At 34.5% G+C, this 10524-nt stretch overlaps 1 pseudogene; it reads left to right on the plus strand.

Moving 5' to 3' along the window:
• Nucleotides 1-9610, plus strand: part of LOC112503648 — an 11902-nt pseudogene extending 2292 nt beyond the window's left edge.
• Nucleotides 9611-10524: the final 914 nt, after the last annotated feature.

Here is a 10524-nt window from a genome sequence, read left to right on the forward strand (position 1 = left end):
TGTATTCAGGCTTGAAAGAATTTGAACTCTTTGAATCCCTTTTGAACTTTGACGCTTTAAGCTCTTTATGACTTCTTATAATCTTCAATGTAATCTTTTCACATTCTCTGCTTTATGATCTTTAGAAAATCTTATGTTAAGAAAATCTTCCAACATTATCTGCCTCGAATGTAGAACAAAAATAATCTTCTTTTTTCTCAAAGAAGAACTGTAACAGCAACAATCTTCAGAAATAATCTTCAAGAAATGATCTTCATAGAACTTTGTGAGAAATAACAATCACTAACATTCTCTCCATTACAAACATTCTCCTCAATGAGAAATCTCTTTCAATAAAATCTTGTTGAGATGAGATCTTCACATTCAATATCTCTCAAACATTGTAGCACAAGAATAATATTCAGTCAATGCATTCACACTCCTTCCATGAGTCTTTTACCGATTCCCGATCTTTAGAATTGATTATTTCATTCATTATTTCATAATCCCCCTTATGATGAAATGAGAAGCATTTGCATCATACACCAGAATGAATGAAATTTTCAACATATGCCATCAATTCATAAAATTGTAAGTAAATTTTTTCAAACCCACTTGTATAATCTTTTCAGATTTTAAAGATGGGAAAATAACCAATTTCAACTTATGAAATTGTTAACAATCTTATAAAAAGATTGGCCTGTGAATATACCAAATATATTCAGTACAACGAATGTACTTCATATATGAGACTTTTTGAGGTTCATCTCACCAGTACTTCCATTCAATCATCGATATCTTATAAAAAGTATATCTATGAATGTTTACGCAAAATAACATATAAATTGAAAAATCTGTATAGTGTAGAAAAAATAAAGCAACTAATGCTTCTGTTTAGGCTCAAAAAGATAAATCGTGTGAACTACACAAATTTATTAGACTCAATTCGTGATCAAAAAGACATGAAGGGGGGACATATATCTTCCTTTTTCAATATCAATTTTCTCCAAATGAGAAACTGATAGATTGTGAGTTGCGTGCCCCAAGTGTTATTGAAACACTTATTAGTTAAGAGATAAATGAGTAGCTGGTGGGGTTGTGACAAGAATTGGCCTGGGCTTTGCCTTTTTCAATATTAGTCTCCAAAGAATCGAGAACTAATAGATTTCGTGGTATGCCCGGATTATAGAAGTTAGAACAGGATTCTTTTGATCTTATAATCCTGATACAACTTTTATCAATTCTTTTGGCTCACTACAACTACCCATCTCTTTTCATTTTAAGCTCTGCACACAAACCCGGTTTGAGTTTAAGCTCACTCAGATATGGTTGTCCTCTTGGATAGGTCTGTCGGTTCTGACATTCAATAGAGGTATTTATGTGAGGCACTCGGTCCCTCCTAAAAGTAATACTATGTAAGCTCAATTGATCACAAACAGTTGATCAAAATATTATTGCTATGTAGCATAAATGATCAAATAAAAATTGATCAAAAATTATGTAGCATTTAAGCACAATCAACAAGCAAGGAGTGATGTACAAAATCATATTATTCAGAATATGTGAGAGAAATGAATAAAGATCTATAAGTACAAGTTTACAGAATCAGAATATCAAATAATAATGAAATATGTATCAATCAAAGTAAAAAAAATCAGAAAACAACTTTGATTACAAACGAGTGTATTATAACCGAAAATGATTTTTATTTAAGAGACATGATAATAACGGTTTGAAGAGTAGCTGAAACAGGTATTGGAATTGTGTACGATGAGAAATTACGCAAGTAAAATCTCAGGAAATACCTGCTCAGAAAAGATGCTTGTTTCAAAAATCAATTCAAATTTCCAAGAACTTTTATTAAAATTTTCCGGAGACTCTCCCTAGAAAATACTAGAAAATAGATATAAATAGTATTTCATTTCAGCACTCGGGTCCTGAACTGTGTTGTTCAGAAGCCATAATCATTTCCGCATGGGTCCTGAACTGATTTATTCAGAAACTATAATCCAGACAGAATACAAACTCCCCCTGCATTTGTGTATCATAGCTATGATTTTCTGATCAACACAGTAATGACACACCTGCAAAATAGATCAAACAGATTTTGGTACCTAGACGAACTTGGGTCTTATTTTGTTAGTATCAGGTTGGGGAATGTTGTAATTTCCAAATCATCTATTGTTATTAGATGTACTTTTTTAGTACTTTTAATAGGTTGATCAGATGTACAATAAGATCCATACCAATTGTTATCATACCTGTTGAAACTATTCCAACTTTCTGATAGTTGTTGTCCTCATACCACCTGTTGTACCTTTTTTTTGTTAACAAAATCAGTGGTTCTGTATGTTGAGCACATGATTCTTCTCTTGCTAAGATTGATTAGATCATTAGTGGATCTCACAATACAAGGAAGAATAGGGTTAGTAACAACAGATTTATGAGACGAAACAGACTCAACTTTATTGACCCAAACATTTTTAACTTTTGAATGATAATTGGGTGATCCAATGACATACCCTTGATAATACTTATTTGAAGAACAAGATTATTCTTAGAAACAGTTGATTTAGGACTGCTACAATAACTATTAGATTTAACACTAGAACATTCATAAAAGCTGGTTTTACACCATGATGGAGAATCAGTTGAGTTTTGAGTACTTGAAAAGTCTTTTACTTTCTTAAGTAACTTTTCTCTTTCAACAACAACTAAATTGTATTTCTTTTTATGTTCAGTTCTCATGTTCAATTCAGTTACAAGTTTTGTCTCTAGATCAGACAATTTCTTTGAACTATCCAGAAACTTACCTTCTAATTCCTGTTTTAACTTTTCAAACACTTTTCTTTCTTTCTCAAACTTCTTTCTTTCTTCATCTGAACTTCCCTTATCATTCTCAGAAGCAATGTGAAGACACTTCTTCTTTTCTGTAAGTTCTTTGGCAATTATTGCATGTTTCTTGACAGTGCTTTTCTTTTCAAGGGCAAATAGTCTTTTCTCTTCATCGGGTGCTTTTTGCTTTTGTTCAGCACTATTAAGCAATTCCAAATTCTTTCTTAGACATGCTTCTTTAATCTCTTTCTTCTCTTTATCAAACTTGGCACGTTCCAAGATGATAAGTTGTTCAAAATTAGAAACTTGCTTTAAAAGCATTTTAGCATTCAGCTCCAAGGAATTAATCTTATTCTCAAAAGATATTCGTTCAGTACCAAATCGTTTCTCAACTTCTATTATACTTTTCTTCCCTTTCTCCAAAACTTTCCTTTCAACATCTAAACTCTTCTCAGCTTCTATCATCCTTTTCTTCTCTTTCTCTAACATTATCCTCTCAGCAATCAAATTATTCTCAGTTTCTAAAACCTTATCTTTCTCCTGTTCCAGTAACTTTCTTTCATCAATCAATTCACTCTCAGATTTACTAAGTTTATCTGTTAATTCCTCAATCTGTTTGTTCAGTTTCAAACTTTCCTGTGAATCAGAAGCATTATTAATGAATTCATCCAGTTTTTCTTGTAAAACCTTCTTCTCTTCCTCCTTTCTTTCATTGTAATCTGTTAAACGTATAGTCCAAGATATGTTCTTCTGATATTCTAAATTCAGTTTATCATACTCCTCTTTTAGATCCCTAATTTGTTTCTCATAAAATTCAAGATTGATCAAAATGAAGAATATATACAGAATACGAAATCAAACAAAGAAATCACAATTCAAAAATATCACTCAGATAAAATCAGTCGATACAAAAATTTCTCAGAAAATTCAACAACTGGTCAGATTTGAAAAAATCAGTAAAAACAGTTAAAATCAGTCGAAATTAGCAATTTAATTAAAAAACAGCTAAACTGCTCAAATCTCTGAAATTTGGTGAAATTCTGGTAGAAAATGTGAAATCCAGATAAAAATTGATCAATATGAACAAAAAAATGAAATCTGAACAAAATTAGTTTTAAAAATGTCAAAGTTGGCTAAGGAAGGTCACAAATCCGGTTAGCTTGCTGTGAGATGAAATCAAAATCGGACAGAAGTGAAAATTGGCTAAGACTTTTGGTTAAGAAACCTCAATCTGGACAAGGTGTTGTAAGAGGAGTGCCTAATCTGTATGAGTCAATGACCGAGGAAGAGTAATCCGGCTAAGACAGTTGTCCGAGGATGAAGCTAAATTGGTCAAGGAGTTGCACGAGGAAGGCCTAACCGGATGGCCTTGTGAGCGGGGAAGCCAATCCGGTCAAGGTGTTGTACGGGTTACCTTGAATACGGACAAGGGATTGAGTGAGGATGACTAAGATACGGATAAGGCTGTGCACGGGGAAGCCAAATCCGGTCAAGGAAGTGTGTGAGGTAAGGCTAATTCGGGTAAGCTTGTGCACGAGGTAGCTTGAATCCGGATGGTGTGATGTCCGATTTAGACATAATACGGATGGCTTGTTGTCCGATAAACTAGAAATCCGGATGACCCTTTGTGCAAGTTACCTTGAACCCGGCTGAAACTTTGTGTGCGATTTAGATGTGAACTCCGGGAACCTTGCTGTGCGATTCGACAAAAGAATCCGGCTAGACTGTTATGCGATTTAAGACTAAAATGATTTAGGCTGTTATGCGATTTAAGACTAAAATGATTTAGGCTGTTATGTGATTTAAGAGTTGAATTCGATCAAAACATGTCAAAAACAACTTTTTCACAAAAATTTGGATCAAAATCAGATTTTTCATGAAATTTTTAAGAACACCAAAACTTTTCAAAATTCACTAATCTCAACAGATCTCTCAAACGAATGATCAAATCACAAAAAAAATGTGAATAACAAAGATTCACGAATCAATTACGCACACAATGATCAAGTTTTTAACATCAAATCACCAAAAATTGAAAGATTTGTGAAGAAAATTTCAAAAAAATGAAGGACACTTTCAAGAACAAAATAAGAATATGAAAACAAATTATGATTGTTGGGTCAGCAGACTCGGTGTTCCCTCGGCAGGTCAAATCCTCGTCCTTAAACCCACCGCTCCTGTAGCAATGCAGGAGCATCCCACATCGGTGAGGCTAGGGAGTCTTCTCTTCTTTATAAGGAAGTGGGAGTCTGCTCCTACCAATGACGCATTTTAGAAAACAAAACCGTGAGGGGTTGTTGCCGTACGAGGAAACCCCGGGACAGCCCAGAGCGGACAATATCACGTGGGCGGCTCCCTAGTGCAGTTACCGGTCCAACAATGATTTTCCAGAATTTCTTCAAATTTGATGATTTCTTCAGATGATTTCACTGCATTCCTGCTCTGATACCAATTGTGTGTCCCACAATATGATCAATCTTCAATAAACATCAATGAATCTATGGCAATATTCATATGGACATGTAAGAACATCAAGAACACTTAGAAGGTCTAGAGAGGAAAAGTCAAATAGTCAAAGTTTATATTTCACTCTCAATGTACGTATACTTACAATTAAGCTCCCTACAATTCTCCCTTACTACAAGACAAAACCTATTTATAGGTCAAACTATAAAAGCACAAGTCAAAGTCAAACATGACTTACAAAGTCAAACCTTCTAAAAATACAATATTAATCTTTCAAGACGAATACAATTTAACTCTAAAATTCAAACCTAACAGTATATAGTGCATATAGGCTATCAGAGGTAGAAGAAGAGGGTTCATTCAGGGAACATACCTGAGTAGGAGTAGATGACGAGGGATTAGTGGAGGATGATGTCTCTGATGGTTCATCTTTGACATCCTTGGCCATTAGAAAAAGATTGGTCGTATCTTCCTCGTCAGAGGATGATTCTTCAAAAAGAATCAGCCTAGTCATGTTCTTCAGTGACAAGACCTTTGCCTTTATGCTGAGAGTTCTTCATCTTCCTATACTTCTCCTTCAGCTTCATGTATTTATCATCTGTAGATCTGAAGGAGGATGGGTGTGTAAAAGATGGTCTCGCAGTCTTCTTGGACCTACATTCACCAGCAAAGTAACCTTTGCCTTGTTAATAGAAATTGACTTTGGCTTTTCAGAGAGGGTCAGCGATGGAGATATGCGGTAATAACTTTTTATGGTGAACCTTCTAAAAGAGTTAGTAACAAGGGCCAATAACTCATCAAAACTCTAATATTAGCGTCTGACAAGCCCTCTAAGTTAGAAGGATCTAGCTCAGTGATTGTAACAGAAGAATTAGAAGGAATAGAAGTAAAATAAGGATCAGCTGAAGGGCTTTTAGAGATCAAAACTAATGGAGAGCTTTTCATTTCTCCATAATCTTTAAGAAGATTCTTTTTCAGTTGACGGGATTGTTCATGATTAAGCAATATCCCATTAAGGGTACTAAGGGGGTGTTTACTTTTGACTTAATCAACTTAATGGTTGTTTTGGCTTATTTGCACAGCCATATATGGATGTTTACTTGCGGCTTAATGATAAATATGTTGGCTTATTCGCATAGTAGGGAAGGGGTGTGTTGTCCCTATTAAGCCAAAATATTGACAATTATACCCCTCATCCCACGCCTCCCCTTTCAATCCCACCCCCTCTTTCATTTCATAACCCTAGACGAGAGATAGAGAGCAACGAATGGAGTGTGAGAGAGAAAACTAGATTGATGCAAAAGAGGTAGAGTTTCCAACTTCAGGGAAGGTTTTCCTATTCGACGGGAGGGACTCTCATCGTCTTCTCTGACGATTTCAGGTCTGGGACTAGTTCGAGTCTCACCGTCTTCCCCGGACTTTTTGGGAGCCATCGTCTTCTCCAACAGCTTTTGGGAGCCATCGTCTTCTCCAACAGGTTGGAGCCCATCGTCTTCCCTAGAGTTTTCACGCCTGGTTGGAGCCCATCGACTTCTTCAACAGATTTTGGGAGCCCATTATCTTCCTCGGAGATTTCATGTCTGGTTGGAGCAAATCGTCTTCTCCAACAGATTTTACCACTTTACTATTTTGATCCAACAGATTTTGGGAAATCATCATCTGGGTTTCATAAGACAGGCCCCCATCGAGCATCTTTTTTGATCAAATCGGTTTTGGATTTTTGGTTTGATGAACAGCARATTTTTGGTTTGAGTTTGAGGGGTAGATTGGTCATTATTGTCATTTAGACGATTGATTCAGATAAAAAAGTAAACGACAATAAACTTTTATCTAGACAGACAAATTTATCTAGACAGACAAATTTATCCATACAGAACTTAATGGAAATTTTGGTAAACAGGCCCTAAGAGAGAGAGAGAGAGTGGACATATCCTCGGACATCTTAAAACACATGGTATATTGATCCCATGATTCTAAGAAGCATTTAAGAATTTTTTTCAGAGTCTTAGAGTTGGAATATTCTCTTCCAACTGTCCTTAAATCAATAAGAAGACAATTTAAACATTGATGTATTTCAGATAGAGTTTCAGTATTTCCACAAAGAAAGCTTTCATATTGTCTTATAAGATTAATCTTCTTTGATTATTGTACTTCAGTAGTACCTTCATATTGAACACATAGAGTGTCCCACATGGATTTTGAGGTTTTGAGCTTCATCACTGAGTGATATACCTCGTCAGGAAGAGATATGGCTATTATAGACCTCGCACGAGTGTTTAAAGCCATATTCTTCTTGTCTTCATCATTCCTTTGATGAGAGATCTTTAGAATCTGTCCTTCAGGAATCGCAGTAATCGTAGCAATTACAGGAACTGCTGGAGAGATAGCATATGGAACATAAGGTCCATATTCTATATTGTAAGGAATCTCAGGATCCACACATTCCAAGAATAAAGACATCCGATCCTTCCAGAGACTAAAGTTGTCTGTAATGAAACGGGGAGGTTTGGCAAGATTGTCTTGAAAGTGAGTTCTGGTGTTTTGCAAAGCCATTTGTGAAGGAATAAATTATATAAATAGTGTTGTTACTTTTGTTAGTTTGTGTGATCATTCCTGTAATTGTCAGATTCATACAGATTGATAGATTGAGAGAGAGATTGAGAGATCAAGAACATAGTAATTCTTTGAATGAATAGAAGCAACCCTACAGATTCATTTTATCATTTTTATGTTCTTGATCTTAGTATGAATTGGTGATTAGACTTGAAAATATGGGATTAACAATTGGTATCAGGGCTTAATCAGATTGACAGGATTGGATTTGGAATTGTTGCTGATTTTGTGATTTTCTGTGTTCGACATTTTTGGGTTCTGTTCTTGGATGATTTTGGATTAATTCGACCTATTTTGATCTTTTTTTTTTGCAATTGTTATGCTCAATTTGTTTCTGCACTAATTGCGAACTAATCTGTGTTGATTAATTGCATCAAAACTGCAATTTTTGGTTGTTTTTGAGCGATTTTTGAAGTTCTAGGTTAAACTGTTCTTCAATCCGGACGTTAAATATTCATCGTCCGATAAGGATTTTCTCTCCGGACATTGAATTTGCTCTTAAAAGTTCTTTTCATCGGCCATCTCTTGAATTTTGACCGGATAAGTTTTGTCCGGATAAGCATTTGCAGCGATTATAGTCTTGTCCGGATACCTTGTTCATTGAATTGTGTACGGATACTTCATTGTCCGGATACCTATATCATAGGACATACCCCTGTTCGGAGAGGTTTCCTTGCTGACCGGATAGATCTTGTTGATCGGAGAAGCATTTCCTTGTTGTCAGGTAATGCTTACATTCTCGTCCGGATAACATTTGTTCTTTGTCCGGATAGTGTTTATAGTCTTGTCTGGATAGCATGCTCATTCCTTGTCCGAATATTCATTTGTTCAGATATATCTTTGTCCGGATAGCCTTGTTTTTCAATCTTGTCCGGAGAGTGTTATATTCTTTGTTATCCGGTGAAGTCTTGTCCGGAGAAGATCTTTTTTTAAGGGAAGTGGAGTGTGTTATTTTTCTTAAGTCGCAGGAGGGGAACATTATTCTTGAAGATTTCAAATCTAGTTTTTGTCTATTTTTGAAAAGGATCATTTTTCAAGTCTTAGGTTGTTTTTGGGTGAATTTGTTTTTAAAGTCTTAAACTGCAAAGATCATTTTTGATTAATCAATTTTTGTGTAAAATTTTCAAATGGTTTTAAGTGTTGAGAGAGAGAGAGAGAGAGAGAGTAAATTTACATGAAAGGAATGTGAACCAGAGAAAATAATGAGCTGGAAAATAAGGTTTATGAATCTAAGATTGAACTGACTTCTGAAAGAAAATTATTTGAGAAAGAAAAGGAGAGGATTAGCGAAAGTATGAATTTTGATAAAAACAATTTTGAAAACGAAAAGCAAAGGTTTGTTGAAGCTGAAAAGATTTTTTGTGATGAAAAGAAGATTCTCGATAGTAAAATCAAAATACTTGAGCTGAACAATGCAAAACTGTCATAGAAAATTTCTGATTTTGAACAGACTATTATCTTGGAAAGAGCCAAGTTTGATAATGAGAAGAAAGATTACTTGAAAGAATCAGAAAAGAAATGTCTGGAAATATCCAAAAGCATTGTTGCAAAGAAGAAAGCTTTAAAGGAAGAGAGAAAAGCTTTTGCATCTGAGAAAAAGAATATTGCTAAGAAGAATGCAACAATTGCCAAAGAACTTATTGAGAAAAAGAAATGGTTGGATATTGCTTCAGACAATGATAAAGATAGTTTTGAGGAAGAAAAGAAACGAATATAAAAGGAAAGAAAAGACTTTGAGAAGAAAAGAGTTGTTTTAGAAGGTAAGTTCTTGGATATGAGTTGATCAATGTTAATTCTCATATATCTGTTGATAATAAGAAATCATTTGTGACTAATATTGTTCTATCTTGAATTGTGAAGTCTACTAATTAGTTGATCAATGTTAGCAAGAGAAGAATTCGATGCTCAACTTGTGGAACAAATGATTTCATCAACAAAAGGAAGGTCAACGGATGGTATAAAAACAACGGGTATGAAAACAATTGGAATGGAATACCAGATATGAGAACAACAGGTATAATAATGATTGGTATGATTCTTATTGCATATCTGATTTACCAGTTAAAAGAAACAAAAAGAAATTATCTGATAAGAATATATGGTATGGCACTTATAACATTCCTCAAACAAGTACTAACAAAGTAGGACCCATGTTTGTCTGGGTACCAAAATCTACTTAATCTGCTTTTCAAGTGTTTCATATGTTGTGCCGATGTCAAACATGTATTCATATGATACACTAATGCAGGAGGAGTGTGTGATTTGTCGAAGTATAGCTTCTGAACACCCAGTTCCGGACCTGGTCTTTAATAACAACTTTTTAACAATTCAGTTCAGATTCTGAGCTAACTCTAAAAAAGATTAAAGTTTTATCTGTTTGAATATAAAATCTATTTTCTAGGGGGAGTGTTGAAAAATGTTTTTGAAATTTAAGCTGACTCAAAACGAGTATCATTTCTTGTTGATCCCAGATCTCTCAATAACACTTATAATCTAGTTCTGAATAACCAAATTATAATGATTTTATGAAGAAAGTTAAGAAGACTCAAAATTAATATATGAATATCAAAGAACAATTTGAGCTTCAAAGGTTTTACTTTATTGATAATAAAACGTAAAACACTAAGAGGA

Source organism: Cynara cardunculus, unplaced genomic scaffold, assembly GCF_001531365.2.
Source record: "Cynara cardunculus var. scolymus isolate 2C unplaced genomic scaffold, CcrdV1 Un_Scaffold_3468, whole genome shotgun sequence".
NCBI lineage: Eukaryota > Viridiplantae > Streptophyta > Magnoliopsida > Asterales > Asteraceae > Cynara > Cynara cardunculus.